The sequence below is a fragment of the Lepidochelys olivacea genome, assembly GCF_965140295.1.
Source record: "Lepidochelys olivacea isolate rLepOli2 genome assembly, chromosome: 3".
NCBI lineage: Eukaryota > Metazoa > Chordata > Testudines > Cheloniidae > Lepidochelys > Lepidochelys olivacea.
The window spans coordinates 188,935,820-188,949,920 of record NC_140413.1 but is presented as its reverse complement, the minus strand read 5'-3'; the positions used below and the strand labels follow the sequence as shown (position 1 = coordinate 188,949,920).

The 14,101-nt window shown below is 41.5% G+C and overlaps 1 long non-coding RNA gene across 1 annotated transcript in view; it reads right to left on the bottom strand.

Moving 5' to 3' along the window:
- Positions 1-3,175: 3,175 nt before the first annotated feature.
- The window catches only part of LOC311518596, a 40,485-nt gene continuing 29,559 nt past the window's right edge, over positions 3,176-14,101 (bottom strand). Inside the window, exon 3 of the long non-coding RNA XR_014711043.1 lies at positions 3,176-3,262. This is a non-coding gene — a long non-coding RNA (uncharacterized lncRNA). The remainder of the gene's footprint in view (positions 3,263-14,101) is intronic.

Below are 14,101 nucleotides of genomic sequence, written 5' to 3'. Positions count from 1 at the left end.
AGACAGCACCTGTGAAAGCACACCATCATTATTATTACAGTAGCATTAAGAAACCCCAACTGAAATTGGGACCCTATTGGGCCCCAAAGAGTTTACAGTCCAAACAGACAAGACAAAGGTTAGGAGATGGAAAGAGAGACTTGCCTAAGCTTACATAGCAAGTCAATGGTAAAGCCAGAAATAGAATCCAGATCTCCTGATTCCCAGTCCTACCCATTCAACCACATTCCTTCTGAACCGTCGACGTGGGGAACTGGTTTAACACCAGCTAAGAAGGAAGAGTGCCACCTTAACCAGCATCACTTCCTGAAGCTCCTCGTGGTTCATTAGAGTTTTCCATCCAGTTACTAGCCTGGCTTTACCCTTCTTAATTTGTGACTTTTTACCAGGGCCACACAGAGGTTTTGAGGGGCCCAGTGTGAAATCTGAAACTGAGGTCCTATCCTTCCCAAAAAATTACTACTGAAGGGAGGCCCTGAGGGATAGGGGGAGAGTGAGCCTGCAGTACACTCACTGCTGCAGCAGGGGCTCCTGTTCCATGGGACTGGGCCCAGCTGCCCGCTCCAGGCATTGCAACCTGGCCTGAGGGGTGCAGTGTCACTTAGATTTGTGCCAGGTCATACCACCATTCAGTATGCGGACCATCTCAAATGCCCCTCCCTCAGATTAATTCACTCACTAGGCTGGAATGGCTCCTTTCTCCCTCTCAAGTATCTGTAATGGTCTGTATGTTCTGTAATGTGCATTCTGTAGAGCCCCTAAATAGGTACTTAGATGTTGGAATGAAAAGGATATTTATGTGACCACCTAGTGGGTCAATAATTAGTATTTTACAAGTCCATTAATATGTACTTAGACAGTAACAGTGTTTATGGTGCATCACGGTAACTTTTATACACCTCTATTTATAAAGAAATGTTTTCCTTAAAAATCTATAAAAACAAAGAAAATATACAAGCAAACAAATGTATACTGTAAAATACAAACGTATATTGCTTGAGAGAGAGAGAGTTGTTCAAATTGAAAGTTGAAAGTTAAAAGGACACTGGCCAAAAGCATTTTCCCCCCACAAAGGTTTAAATAATTTTTTCTTTCTGTTGTTTTTAAGAACCCACTGGAAGATAGTCAGTGAAATCTGTTTTCTTATCAAAACCCTTTTTCTTCCATCATGATCACACACTGGTTTGCTATTGTAAGGTTGCTTATGAGTGCTACTCTGCTGACATTGATTTTTTTTTTAAAGGAATAACACTACTATGTATTTGTTCTGGTGAAAATACAAATATAAAGAATTATATGTTTTGCAAACATATTATAAAGAAACACAAAACTTACTTCTACTAGCTATGCCAATGACTCTTCAACTTCGGGCCAGATCTAGATCTCACATATGGCAACTTTATGTTAGAGTAATTCCAGTAATTTCAATCCAAGCAAGATCAAAATCCATCCCTTCATCTGTATGTCATACTTTTCGGTCCAAATTCTGCTATCTTATACCGAGGTAAATCCAAATGGAGTCACTCTGGAATTACATTGTTGTTACCTAGAGCAATGTTTAACCCTTTGTGTCTAGATACTGTTTGTAGGCCACTGTCTGTGTGTAATATTACAGTATGCTGCAAGGTCTGGGCTGAAAGGAATGTATTTCATAGACAAGGTACCTTTGAATGCCCTTGTTTTTTGTCTGTTTCAAAGCCATAGCATAGAGACATTTACCTTAGTCCCTGTTGCAATAAAAGTTTAATCACAAAGGTGTATAGAATGCAGTTGGGTGAGTGCTTGCATGGCTTGTCTGTAATATGAGATAATTAAAAAAATTAAATATACACTCCAAAATAGTACAATAAGGCAGACAATTCTCAGTTGAATTCAGAAGACTCTGAGACAAAAATGAGCATCCCAACATTCTCAGGGAAACACAAAATGAGTGTTCTGAACTTTATACAACAGCATAGACTAGTGGCAAGAGGAAAGATTGTAACAAGGAAGCTTCAATAACATATCACATCTAGTTCTTGACCTGTCTAGACTCTAGAAACACTTACCTGTAGCTGTGGAAACAGGTCCTTCAGGGAATTAGATAATGCTGGTTTAAGTTATAACTATTTTAATTATCTTAATGCTTACTTACCATTGACTAGGTAAGCTGATAAAAAAAATTCTCTCTTTCTGGCTACTGTAATAAATAATGTGTTGATTACACATGCAAAAGGAAGCAAATAGAACGATGCTTTATACTAAAGAGAAACCATGCATTTTAACCTGCAAAGTTTGATTATATGTGGTTTGGGGATACTGTGTATACTAGTAGTTTTTGCATTGTGTTTTTCTGCCTAGATAACTGTATATGCCCTTCTGTGAGCCATAAGTGAAAGGGAGGAGTACAATAAACATGATTTTGTTTACTTGTCCAAATTGATTTCACCTTCACCAAGTATTTATTAGGTCCATTTCTGGGCTGGTTAACTATTTTTGTCAATTCCTCCAAACCCACGGGACTTAGCGGGTTGACCAGAAATGATGTTTATGTCTGATATATATTAGGTGGACTGATTCTTCTCTCGCTTCACGCACTTTCCACCATTGTAACTCCATCGACTTCAGTGGAGTTATGCCTGATTTGAACCTGTATAGGTGACAGGAGATTCTGTTCCTTAGGCTCTGTGGAACAAATTCTGCAGTCCTTAAACAAGCAAAACACCTGTTTACCTCACTAGGGTTTTTGCTCCATAAAAGATCACTAAATTTAGCAACACCACTCAATAGTCTTAGCTATTCAAGAACGGATTGCTGGCTTTCCCCTGGAAACACCATTGGAAACACAGGCCACCTGTGGGGTAATAATGAGATTGACTTAGATAATGGACATGACGGTCCTGATTTTCCATTACCTACACTTGTTCTTATTTAATTCCATATTAAGGAGTCTACTGTATGTTCCATGCACCAGCCCCTGCCCGCCATCATTTAAAGGATATATTCTCCAAATGGTGCTCAGGGGACTTACCTGAATAACTCCCTGAAAGCTAAGAGGATTTATGCACTTATGTGCTCACGTGCATATGCGTGAGTTTAATCTCCTTCATTTGAAAAGGATTATATACATTTTGAAAAGGGAATGCAAGAAAGCATAGCATTTATTTTATCCCTAAGAGATAAAAAGAGTGAAGGAATTGGAGAATGGAAGAGACCACAGTGTCCAACCTTTCTGGTTTGTCACTGCCAGGACTCATCTGTGACACAGGATTATGAGAGACACCTGAAGGAAAGACAAAGGATTTTATTAGTCCATTTAAGGATGACATTAAAGTGAGATTTGTAGCAATGCATTTGATTAAATTAATGCTTATTCTTTTAACGCTTTTGATGCCAAGAAATCGATATGTATGGCAGCGGCACTCCTTTACTATCGGCTGCCATAGTGGAAGAACTATACAATTACTAACATTTCTTTACATGTGATCCTCCCAACATTAAAGTCACTGGGAGAAATGCCCTAGGACACATGGGCAGGGGATTTACTTTGATATTCTGTGAGGAGAAAAGTTGGGTATCATTTCTAAAGAGACAAGGGAAAAAGAGAGGATGAGAAAATGGTGAAGAGAACAGTAAGGAGTTCAAGGTCCATGAGATGCTTGTTTCTTCTCTGTGGCCCCCTATCCCACATTCCCTTATCACTCCCACTGCCTTAACTTCTCTGCTTTGGCACATTCTTTTCTCTTGCTCCTTCTGTGTCCTTTTTCTCTTCACTTCCTCCCTCCCTCCCTAGCAGGATATGATGCCCTGCTGTTTACAATTCTGCCTCTCTTTGAGCTGCCAAGTTTAAAATTCTGAAGGCTTTGTGAGGTAATCAATTAAATATTTTGTGTTAGAGAGAGGACAAAGCTAGGTCACCACCCTCCCAAGCAGTATTTGATGGGAAATTAAAAAAGCTGAAAATTTGACTATTTCTGAGTTCACGGAGTACTGCAAACATGCAAGGGCAGCCTGTGGAGCAGGTCCCAGTGGCAAAGCTTAAGTGGTTTTAAGGTAGCTGTTTGTGGCCCCTTGTTTGTAGGGGGCAGAGTCTCATACAAAATTTTACACATCAGCAAAATCTTGGTGGTTGGGCATGACTTTTTTTTTTTTGCATTCTTTGGATGTTGGCAAATGATCTTGCAGCCACTTTTCTGTAGTGTAATGTTGTGTTTTGAGTTGGGAATGGTTACATGGTGAAATTCAAATAGTTGAAGCCATGTGGTATTTCTTCTATTTCTTTGATTGGCTGAGCTCACCCAATGTGCTCTGGAAGGGCAGAGGAAGTCTACTGTTCATGGGTTATTTCTTGAGCCAGTCAGAACAATACTAGTGTCTCTTATTTTTTTCCTGAGTTTCTCTAGCAATAACTCACAAAGGCTTATGGAGTGTATGTCCTCCATCACTTCCAGCAGCAGAAAGTAGTTCCATGCAGCTTCTTGCTACAGTGTGAAAGGATTTTCATCACTTTTGTGCACAGCTGTCCTGAGCCAGCTCTATATGAAGGAAGTATCTTTTGTTGGTGTAAGTGGTAGGATGAACTTTGCTACAGGGAATGTCAGCATACTTGGCAGGCCTGTTTAGAAATTAGGGGCTAACATAAAGTAGGAACATAAGTGTGGCTTTTCATACTCCACATTTTGCATCTAGAATCTACGTTGCAGTTCCTCCCTTTGTGCTGACTCAGACAAATCAGATAGGAAAGAGATACTTTTATCTATATGAAAATTCCCACTGAATTACTATCGTTTCCAGATTAGTCTACTAGTCCATACCTATCAGCACTCTTGTCTGCCCTTCATAAGTACACAGACTGAGATACAACTCACAAATTAGGTGCTTCAATTCAAAACGTATCCTTTACTCGCCAATATCCCTCTATTTTTCTGAATATTATGTAAACAGACTGATTCTAACTACTGCATCTTTTCTTGCTTTTTAATAAATACTTTCCAGCTTCAGGCATGGTGCCTAAAGCAGATTTAACAAAGGGAACGATCCACTAACCTCTTTTATTAATGGATACATAAAACTGGGTATAAGTTGGCTGGGAAAGGGTGTAGCTGTCACCCCCCATTCAAAATTGTTTTGTATCAGTACATAGAGACCCTAGGAAAAAAGATACAATATTCTGTGATGACTGCTTCTAGGTCCACATGCCAACTCTCCACATCCTTTCACTCTCACCATGTGAACATATTTCAGATGCCCACAACCTTGAACTCTTGGCAACATATTCCACATTTGTAGCACTTTGTGGTAAAATTCACCCCGGACCTTCAGCAGAAGTTAATTTCACCTTATGTGAATTAACTTTACTTAAACTCTTCTTTTTTCCCCCTGGGGCTATGTTATTTTAGCTACAGATTCTCTGCAAAGAGATGATGTTAGAGGATTCTTTGGATGCCTGTGATCAGTCCATGTCATAATTTAAAAACAATTCTATAAAGATGCCAACAGCTTACTATTTTTATATTAGAGCAGCTTTTCTCAGTTTTTCCTGATAGTTGTATTTCAGACATGATGAAACTCTACTTCATATGCTATCCTTATGAAATCTGTGTATATCTTTCTTACGATATAGTCACCCATACTCTAGGTAATGCTAACTTCTTTCTGTTTCTTTTGATTTGCAGAGTATCCCTCTAGCAATACTTCTCAGAGTCCTGTTTTTTTTCTTCATTGAAACTGTATGTTGGACAGAAGCCTTCAGTACCGAATCTCTTTCTTGTTTAGTATGCTGTATCATTTTCCCATTCTGTAGTCATTCCTTTGTTCTTCTAATATTTGTTAAATCACATGTGTCTTAAGTGAATAAACTCTTAAATGGTCTCAATGTCCAAGTGTCAACCCCTGGTTCACAACTCAAATTTGATTGCAGAATTTTTTGGTGCAGGAAGAGAGGCACATTAAGGGAGTTGCTAGAAATGACAGAAAAGAACATATTTAAAAGTGAGTTTAATATTCTGGAAAGAGACAGACTGACAGAAATTAATAAAGCACAAGGAATTGCCCACACTGCCCAGCCACTGATGCTCAAACCTGTTCCAGAAGGACCATTTACAAGAGAAGATTATTCCATTTTTGTATGGATTTAGGCCCCGATCCTGTGATCCAGGCAGGTGGACTCCTATGCAGATTGTTTGGTCTTCAAATGTAATCCCTGTGATTAAAGTAAGTATTGAAATGGCTATCTGATTCCATGGGTTCTCATTTCTGCTGTGCTTCTCAATTTACCAAAATCTCAGAAATGTTCCTTTCTATGCAATCATTCAAGTCATTATTGTGAATAATTAGAAAGCTGGGCTGTACCCTACTGCTAACCTCTTTCAACCTTGAAATAATCCCATTTACTTCCCCTGTTTGTTCCTTGCCCTTCAGCCAGTCCTCAGTCTCTGTAACCAGCCAGTTTTCTTCCTATTGTGTGACTCTAAGCCTTTGGCACTAGCCTTCCATATGGAAATGTTTTCAGAGAATAAGAACTGTATTGTATTCCTCTTGTATCATTGCACCCTCATAATCCTGGTGTTATATTGTAGCATTCATACCTTCAAATGTCCTTTTTTTGTCATGAGGAAACATTTAGCCAACTATTTTGCTAGTACTATTCTTTTGCAGGAGTTTTGGATTGTCTTTCCATCCTCACCTTATTATGTTTTATTTCTTAATCATATCCCCAATCAGAGATTATACTTCCTTTCTACAATTATCCATCAACAGGAATCTATTTAAACATGTACCTCTTCCTATCTCATGGACAGAAAATGGTTTGTCCACTCTCCATCTTTGAGTAAGTCTCTGAAGGGGCAATAGTGTTGCACTTCTCATGTTTGTGTGGAATAAAAGGGGAGGGAGGATTTTGACTGTACAGGAAATTTAATTAGATTTAAGGCTAATTAAATTCATTTTTCATATTAACATGTTCACAAATATTATTGCATCTCATTAGATTTCATTCTTCTTTCCTTACTGAACAATATTCAGTAGTAGTTTCAGATTACAATAAATTCATTATGAAGATAAGGTGGAATTAGTGTAGGAAGCTCAGCTGGTTGAAGGGGTCTGTGCTTTAATTACTGCAGAGGGTGTGCATATTAATTACAACACAAGTGATATTTACTGTACCTCAGGAACATATGACAGGGTAAAGATACTGACAACACCAGCTAATAAACTCAGTATGATAATGAGCAGAAAAGACCATAAAAATAGAAGGAAATAAAATTATTCATAAAGTATATTGATCCCAAAGTAAAGACATTAAGCTCTGATGAAGGGCAACAAAAGGGAAGCGCCTCACTTTATCAAACAAATAACCAAAGTTGAGAAATGTTAGCAGAGAGACAGATTGTCATTATACAGGTCACGTGACCGTGGTCTAGAGAATACCCATGAGTAGTAAAATGTAAGATTTTTTAATAAATCAGCAGAAAGCCAAACTGTCACCTGCAAGAACTCAGGTCATAGGGGCTCCTGTACTAGGAAGAAGGGCATGCTGTGAGGTAAAGTGTGAAGAAGCATGATTGCAGCATATCACACTTTGGATGAGGAGTCACCACCAGCAAACAGTGATCAGTTGGATTGGTAGTAATCATCGCTATGGATTTTTTTCAAAATCTTGAGGATTTCAGAGTCACCCAGCAAGATAATTAAGCACATACCTAACTTTAAGCACAGGAGGAGTCCCTGTGTGCCTGCTTCACCACTAAACACAGTCCCCACCCCATGGGACTTTTCCCATTGCTTAAAGGCACCTGGACAGAGACAACCAGTCTAGTTGGTCAGGATTTCTGTTCAAAGTGGTCCAAATATAATAGAATACAGTGCAAGGGTGATAGAAGTGGATAAACAATAAACTTGAAAATATTGTAATGCCATTATATAAATCAGTGGTACATCCTCAGCTTGAAAATGGGGTCACCTTATGGTCACCTTATGTCAAAGACATAACAGAAATAGAAATAGTGTGGCGAAGAAAATTAGTGAGACATCTGAAAAGCTTTCAAACAAGAATGCATTAAAAGGGACAACACTATTTAGATTAGAAAGGAGAAGAGCAAGATGAAACATGGCAAAGTCATATAAAATAATGAAAGGCATAGAGCAGGCCAATCTAGTGTTCCTCATTATACTTGTCTATAACAGAAAAACAAGAGGACACTCAGGGTGGAACAAACAACACATCAAAGAGTGATTCATTAGAGTGGGTGAAGTAGTGTTACACAATGTACATAGTTAACTCGTGGAACTCATAAAGATTAAAGTTTAAAACAGAGTCAGACTTTTAGTCAGAGAATTCTAGCTTCTATAATTACACTAAACAGCATTAAAATGATAAGAGGTATCATCATCCCTCTTGCTGCATCACATAAACTGTTCATCAGCTGGGTGGAAGAATACGTTTTCCCCCATGGTATTGTATTAGACAGTTAGGTACATTATGGGGTTGCAGCAGAGCTATGCCTTCCTTTGATGTGTCGAAAGAATAGTAAATATGGCAGGCAACCAGCTTGGCTTAACGGTGAAATCCTAGCGGATCTTAAACATAAAAAGGAAGCTTACAAGAAGTGGAAGGTTGGACATATGACCAGGGAAGAGTATAAAAATATTGCTCGGGCATGTAGGAATGAAATCAGGAGGGCCAAATGGCACCTGGAGCTGCAGCTAGCGAGAGATGTCAAGAGTAACAAGAAGGGTTTCTTCAGGTATGTTGCCAACAAGAAGAAAGCCAAGGAAAGTGTGGGCCCCTTACTGAATGAGGGAGGCAACCTAGTGACAGAGGATGTGGAAAAAGCTAATGTACTCAATGCTTTTTTTGCCTCTGTCTTCACGAACAAGGTCAGCTCCCAGACTGCTGCGCTGGGCATCACAAAATGGGGAATAGATGGCCAGCCCTCTATGGAGAAAGAGGTGGTTAGGGACTATTTAGAAAAGCTGGACGTACACAAGTCCATGGGGCCGGACGAGTTGCATCCGAGAGTGCTAAAGGAATTGGTGGCTGTGATTGCAGAGCCATTGGCCATTATCTTTGAAAACTCGTGGTGAACCGGGGAAGTCCCGGATATCACGCTCCATATCTAGTTGGCAGCCGGTATCAAGTGGAGTACCCCAAGGGTCGGTCCTGGGGCCGGTTTTGTTCAATATCTTCATAAATGATCTGAAGGATGGTGTGGATTGCACTCTCAGCAAATTTGCAGATGATACTAAACTGGGAGGAGTGGTAGATACGCTGGAGGGGAGGGATAGGATACAGAAAGACCTAGACAAATTGGAGGACTGGGCCAAAAGAAATCTGATGAGGTTCAATAAGGATAAGTGCAGGGTCCTGCACTTAGGACGGAAGAACCCAATGCACCGCTACAGACTAGGGACCGAATGGCTAGGCAGCAGTTCTGCGGAAAAGGACCTAGGGGTGACAGTGGACGAGAAGCTCAATATGAGTCAGCAGTGTGCCCTTGTTGCCAAGAAGGCCAATGGCATTTTGGGATGTATAAGTAGGGGCATAGCGAGCAGATCGAGGGACGTGATCGTTCCCCTCTATTCGACATTGGTGAGGCCTCATCTGGAGTACTGTGTCCAGTTTTGGGCCCCACACTTCAAGAAGGATGTGGATAAATTGGAGAGAGTCCAGCGAAGGGCAACAAAAATGATTAGGGGACTGGAACACATGACTTATGAGGAGAGGCTGAGGGAGCTGGGATTGTTTAGCCTGCAGAAGAGAAGAATGAGGGGGGATTTGATAGCTGCTTTCAACTACCTGAAAGGGGGTTCCAAAGAGGATGGCTCTAGACTGTTCTCAATGGTAGCAGATGACAGAACGAGGAGTAATGGTCTCAAGTTGCAGTGGGGAAGGTTTAGATTGGATATTAGGAAAAACTTTTTCACTAAGAGGGTGGTGAAACACTGGAATGCGTTACCTAGGGAGGTGGTAGAATCTCCTTCCTTAGAGGTTTTTAAGGTCAGGCTTGACAAAGCCCTGGCTGGGATGATTTAACTGGGAATTGGTCCTGCTTTGAGCAGGGGGTTGGACTAGATGACCTTCTGGGGTCCCTTCCAACCCTGATATTCTATGATTCTATGACTGGAAAAAGGCTAACGTAGTGCCAATCTTTAAAAAAGGGAAGAAGGAGGATCCTGGGAACTACAGGCCAGTCAGCCTCACCTCAGTCCCCGGAAAAATCATGGAGCAGGTCCTCAAAGAATCAATCCTGAAGCACTTACATGAGAGGAAAGTGATCAGGAATAGTCAGCATGGATTCACCAAGGGAAGGTCATGCCTGACTAATCTAATCGCCTTCTATGATGAGATTACTGGTTCTGTGGATGAAGGGAAAGCAGTGGATGTATTGTTTCTTGACTTTAGCTAAGCTTTTGACACGGTCTCCCACAGTATTCTTGTCAGCAAGTTAAAGAAGTACGGGCTGGATGAATACACTATAAGATGGGTAGAAAGTTGGCTAGATTGTCAGGCTCAACGGGTAGTGATCAATGGCTCCATGTCTAGTTGGCAGCTGGTGTCAAGTGGAGTGCCCCAGGGGTCGGTCCTGGGGCCGGTTTTGTTCAATATCTTCATAAATGATCTGGAGGATGGTGTGGATTGCACTCTCAGCAAATTTGCACATGATACTAAACTGGGAGGAGTGGTAGATATGCTGGAGGGCAGGGATAGGATACAGAGGGACCTAGACAAATTGGAGGAGTGGGCCAAAACAAATCTGATGAGGTTCAATAAGGATAAGTGCAGGGTTCTGCACTTAGGACGGAAGAACACAATGCACAGCTACAGACTAGGGACCGAATGGCTAGGCAGCAGTTCTGCGGAAAAGGACCTAGGGGTGACAGTGGACGAGAAGCTGGATATGAGTCAACAGTGTGCCCTTGTTGCCAAGAAGGCCAATGGCATTTTGGGATGTATAAGTAGGGGCATAGCGAGCAGATCAAGGGACGTGATCGTCCCCCTCTATTCAACATTGGTGAGGCCTCATAGAATCATAGAATATCAGGGTTGGAAGGGACCCCTGAAGGTCATCTAGTCCAACCCCCTGCTCGAAGCAGGACCAATTCCCAGTTAAATCATCCCAGCCAGGGCTTTGTCAAGCCTGACCTTAAAAACCTCTAAGGAAGAAGATTCTACCACCTCCCTAGGTAACGCATTCCAGTGTTTCACCACCCTTTTAGTGAAAAAGTTTTTCCTAATATCCAATCTAAACCTCCCCCAGTGCAACTTGAGACCATCAGTCCTCGTTCTGTCGTCTGCTACCATTGAGAACAGTCTAGAGCCATCCTCTTCGGAACCCCCTTTCAGGTAGTTGAAAGCAGCTATCAAATCCCCCCTCATTCTTCTCTTCTGCAGGCTAAACAATCCCAGCTCCCTCAGCCTCTCCTCATAAGTCATGTGTTCTAGACCCCTAATCATTTTTGTTGCCCTTCGCTGGACTCTCTCCAATTTATCCACATCCTTCTTGTAGTGTAGGGCCCAAAACTGGACACAGTACTCCAGATGAGGCCTCACCAATGTCGAATAGAGGGGAATGATCACGTCTCTCGATCTGCTCGCTATGCCCCTACTTATACATCCGAAAATGCCATTAGCTTCCTTGGCAACAAGGGCACACTGCTGACTCATATCCAGCTTCTCGTCCACTGTCACCCCTAGGTCCTTTTCCACAGAACTGCTGCCTAGCCATTCGGTCCCTAGTCTGTAGCGGTGCATTGGGTTCTTCCGTCCTAAGTGCAGGACCCTGCACTTATCCTTATTGAACCTCATCAGATTTATTTTGGCCCAATCCTCCAATTTGTCTAGGTCCCTCTGTATCCTATCCCTGCCCTCCAGCGTATCTACCACTCCTCCCAGTTTAGTATCATGTTCAAATTTGCTGAGAGTGCAATCCACACCATCCTCCAGATCATTTATGAAGATATTGAACAAAACCGGCCCCAGGACCGACCCCTGGGGCACTCCACTTGACACCAGCTGCCAACTAGACATGGAGCCATTGATCACTACCCGTTGAGCCTGACAATCTTGCCAACTTTCTACCCATCTTATAGTGTATTCATCCAGCCCGTACTTCTTTAACTTGCTGACAAGAATACTGTGGGAGACCGTGTCAAAAGCTTAGCTAAAGTCAAGAAACAATACATCCACTGCTTTCCCTTCATCCACAGAACCAGTAATCTCATCATAGAAGGCGATTAGATTAGTCAGGCATGACCTTCCCTTGGTGAATCCATGCTGACTGTTCCTGATCACTTTCCTCTCATGCAAGTGCTTCAGGATTGATTCTTTGAGGACCTGCTCCATGATTTTTCCGGGGACTGAGGTGAGGCTGACTGGCCTGTAGTTCCCAGGATCCTTCTTCTTCTCCTTTTTAAAGATTGGCACTACATTAGCCTTTTTCCAGTCATCCGGGACTTCCCCCGTTCGCCACGAGTTTTCAAAGATAATGGCCAATGGCTCTGCAATCACAGCCACCAATTCCTTTAGCACTCTCGGATGCAACTCGTCTGGCCCCATGGACTTGTGCACGTCCAGCTTTTCTAAATAGTCCCTAACCACCTCTTTCTCCATAGAGGGCTGGCCATCTATTCCCCATTTTGTGATGCCCAGCGCAGCAGTCTGGGAGCTGACCTTGTTAGTGAAAACAGAGGCAAAAAAAGCATTGAGTATATTAGCTTTTTCCACATCATCTGGAGTACTGTGTCCAGTTTTGGGCCCCACACTACAAGAAGGATGTGGATAAATTGGAGAGAGTCCAGCAAAGGACAACAAAAATGATGAGGGGTCTGGAACACATGACTTATGAGGAGAGGCTGAGGCAACTGGGATTGTTTAGTCTGCAGAAGACAAGAATGAGGGGGGATTTGATAGCTGCTTTCAACTACCTGAGAGGTGGTTCCAGAGAGGATGGTTCTAGACTATTCTCAGTGGTGGAAGAGGGCAGGACAAGGAGTAATGGTCTCAAGTTGCAGTGGGGGAGGTTTTGGTTGGATATTAGGAAAAACTTTTTCACTAGGAGGGTGGTGAAACACTGGAATGCGTTACCTAGGGAGGTGGTAGAATCTCCTTCCTTAGAAGTTTTTAAGGTCAGGCTTGACAAAGCCCCAGCTGGGATGATTTAATTGGGGATTGGTCCTGATTTGAGCAGGGGGTTGGACTAGATGACCTCCTGAGGTCCCTTCCAACCCTGATATTCTATGATTCTATGATTTTGCATTGCCTACTGTCAGAGACAAGACACTGTACTACATACATCATGCTATATTGACCATTCCTATGTTACTTGCCTACTGATAATTTGTTATATCTATTAATGATCCTCTGTGCAAATAGTTTGTGCTTACATTTCTTTAGTGCCTGGGCTTTACTCAAAATTTGTGTCCTTTTTTTTTTGTTTAGCACTTTTAAAGCTTGAAAACTGTATTTGGTATACTCAAAACTACTTCTCCCTGCACTCCACTGCCTCAAGACTCATGGCTACTATAGAATCAGTATAGTATATTTCCCTTTAAAAGCCATTGTTGTTGAAAGTCATATACATATTAAACTTATAAAACTTCAGCAAAAATAGTACTTAATAAAATAATAATAATAATAATACAGTGCTATTTTAAGGTACAATTGTGAATAGACTGTAAATCATCACTAGTCTCTTTGTGGAATGGTCAGAGCTACCGGTAGGCTTTGTAGTTAACACCTATTTAGATGTATGGGGAAGGGGAGAATATACCTCATTAAGGTCCTGATTCAGAAAAGCATTCCTCTTTACGAAGAGTGCTTAAACATATTTAACTTTAGGAATTTCTTTGCTTTTTGAACTTAAATCAATGGGACTTAAGCTCATGCCAAGTGCTTTCCTGAATCTGGGCCTAACAGATCTGGGCTGAGCAAAGACTCAAAAAATTTCCCATGATATTTTTTCATATTCAAAATAAGTTGCAGGTAAACCATGTTTGTGACCATGTCATGTTTGCTTTACGTGAACATTGGGCGCCCAAGCAAGACTAGCAAAAATTCTTGCAAAGAGTGGATTTTATGTTCAAAAGCCTGAATATGCACAGTGAGTGAAATTCACAACTGTGC